The sequence below is a fragment of the Zeugodacus cucurbitae genome, chromosome 5 (genome assembly GCF_028554725.1).
Source record: "Zeugodacus cucurbitae isolate PBARC_wt_2022May chromosome 5, idZeuCucr1.2, whole genome shotgun sequence".
Taxonomy (NCBI): domain Eukaryota; kingdom Metazoa; phylum Arthropoda; class Insecta; order Diptera; family Tephritidae; genus Zeugodacus; species Zeugodacus cucurbitae.
Window position 1 is genome coordinate 50,418,593 of NC_071670.1, and position 3,218 is coordinate 50,421,810.

Consider the following 3,218-nt stretch of genomic DNA (forward strand, 5'->3'; position numbering starts at 1 on the left):
AACGATTCTTTTACATGTGGCTCAAGCAGCTCACAACTTCCGGTCTTAGACCAAGTATCCTCTGGGTAGCCAACAGACATCCGTCTGGAAGCGAGCTAAAGTGAGAAGGCGAATCCCGCTTATGCGGTTGTGCGTAGGGCTTGGGACCCACCACATAAAAACGAATAACCAGTGAATAAGAAACACAGGCCTCGGATGAGAAACCCCCCTTTTGATGACGACCACGGCAAACGTATAAAGGACTATGATTTAAGGGCATGCACCTGGAATGTCCGGACCCTTAATTGGGAAGGTGCCTCTGCCCAGCTGGTTGATGTCCTCGTAAGAGTAAAGGCTGACATCACCGCAATCCAAGAAATGCGATGGACGGGACAAGGACGGAAGAAGGTGGGTCCTTGTGACATCTACTACAGCGGCCATATAAAGGAGCGCAAATTCGGTGTGGGATTCGTGGTGGGAGAGAGACTCCGTCGTCGAGTCCTGGCATTCACTCCGGTGGATGAACGTCTAGCCACAATCCGCATCAAAGCGAGGTTCTTCAACATATCGCTGATTTGCGCCCACGCCCCGACGGAAGAGAAGGACGATGTGACCAAAGATACCTTCTATGAGCGCCTAGAACGTACCTATGAGCGCTGCCCCCGCCACGATGTCAAAATCGTGCTTGGCGATTTCAACGCTAGGGTGGGTAAAGAAGGTGTCTTTGGCACAACAGTCGGAAAATTCAGCCTCCATGACGAAACATCACCAAACGGTCTGAGGCTGATCGACTTCGCCGGGGCCCGAAATATGGTCATCTGTAGCACTAGATTCCAGCATAAGAAAATCCATCAAGCTACTTGGCTGTCCCCGGATCGAATCACTCGCAACCAGATCGATCATGTTGTGATAGATGGACGACATGTCTCCAGTGTTTTTGATGTGCGTACGCTTCGTGGTCCCAACATCGACTCGGACCACTATCTTGTAGCAGCTAAGATACGCACCCGCCTCTGTGTAGAAAAGCGCACACGTCAACAAACACAAGGAAGGTTCGACATCGAGAAGCTGCAATCACAACCGACAGCCGAACGATTTTCTACTCGACTTGCACTCCTGCTCTCTGAGAGCACTCATCAGCATCTCGGTATAAGGAAGCTGTGGGACGGCATATCAAACTCCTTACGTACAGCTGCAACCGAAACCATTGGCTTTCGGAAAAGCCAAAAAAACAGCTGGTATGATGAGGATTGTCGTCTCGCAGTGGAGAGAAAACAGACTGCCTACCTCGCAATGTTGCGATCGACCGCAACACGAGCGGGATGGGAAAGATACCGAGAGCTGAAGAGGGAAGCGAGACGCATTTGCAGAAAAAGAAAGAAAGAGGCAGAAATGCGTGAGTATGAAGAGCTTGACAAGCTGGCCGACAGGGGTACTGCTCGAAAATTTTACGAAAAGATCCGGCGACTAACTGAAGGTTTCAAGACCGGAGCACACTCCTGTAGGACCCCCAGCGGTGATCTAGTGGTTGATGACCAGAGTATACTGTGTTTGTGGAGGGAACACTTCTCCAGCCTGCTGAATGGCAGTGAAAGTACAACACCAGGAGATGGCGAACCCGATTCCCCAATCGACGACGATGGAACAGATGTTCCATTGCCCGACCGTGAAGAAATTAGAATAGCAATTACCCGCTTGAAGAACAACAAGGCGGCGGGGGCCGATGGATTGCCGGCCGAGCTATTCAAATACGGCGGCGAAGAGCTGATAAGGTGCATGCATCAGCTTCTTTGCGAAATATGGTCGGAAGAAAGCATGCCCGACGATTGGAATCTCAGTGTACTCTGCCCAATCCACAAAAAGGGAGACCCCACAATCTGCGCCAACTATCGTGGGATAAGCCTCCTTAACATCGCTTATAAGGTTCTATCGAGCGTACTGTGTGAAAGACTAAAGCCCACCGTCAACAAACTGATTGGACCTTATCAGTGTGGCTTTAGACCTGGAAAATCAACAACTGACCAGATATTCACCATGCGCCAAATCTTGGAGAAGACCCGTGAAAAAAGGATCGACACACACCATCTATTTGTCGACTTTAAAGCTGCTTTCGACAGCACGAAAAGGAGCTGCCTTTATGCCGCGATGTCTGAATTTGGTATCCCCGCAAAACTAATACGGCTGTGTAAGTTGACGTTGAGCAACACCAAAAGCTCCGTCAGGATCGGGAAGGACCTCTCCGAGCCGTTCGATACCAAACGAGGTTTCAGACAAGGTGACTCGCTATCGTGCGACTTCTTTAACTTGATGCTGGAGAAAATTATAAGAGCTGCAGAGCTAAATAGAGAAGGTACAATCTTCTACAAGAGTGTACAGCTCCTGGCGTACGCCGATGATATTGATATCATCGGAAACAACACCCGCGCCGTTAGTTCTGCTTTTTCCCGCCTGGATAAGGAAGCGAAGCGAATGGGTCTGGTGGTGAACGAGGACAAGACGAAATATCTCCTGTCATCAAACAAACAGTCAGCGCATTCGCGTCTTGGCTCCCACGTCACTGTTGACAGTCATAACTTTGAAGTTGTAGATAATTTCGTATACCTAGGAACCAACATTAACACCGATAATAATGTCAGCCTTGAAATCCAACGCAGAATCACTCTTGCCAACAGGTGCTACTATGGACTGAGTAGGCAATTGAAAAGTAAAGTCCTCTCTCGACGAACAAAAACTAAACTCTACAAGTCCCTCATCATTCCCGTCCTACTTTATGGTGCAGAAGCGTGGACGGTGTCAACATCCGATGAGACGGCACTAGGAGTTTTCGAGAGAAAGGTTTTGCGGAAGATTTACGGTCCCTTAAACATTGGCAACGGCGAATACCGCAGAAGATGGAATGATGAGCTGTATGTGTTGTTCGACGACATAGACATAGTCCAGCGAATAAAAAGACAGCGGCTACGCTGGCTGGGTCATGTTGTTCGAATGGATGAAAGTGCCCCAGCTCTGAAAGTTTTCGATGCAGTACCCGCTGGTGGAAGCCGAGGAAGAGGGAGACCTCCACTCCGGTGGAAGGACCAGGTGGAGAAGGACCTGTCTTCACTTGGTATTACCAATTGGCGCCAAACCGCCAAAAGGAGAGATGCGTGGCGCACTGTTGTGGACTCGGCTATAACCGCGTAAGCGGTTTCTACGCCAGTTAAGAAGAAGAAGAAGATGTACATACATATGTGATAGTC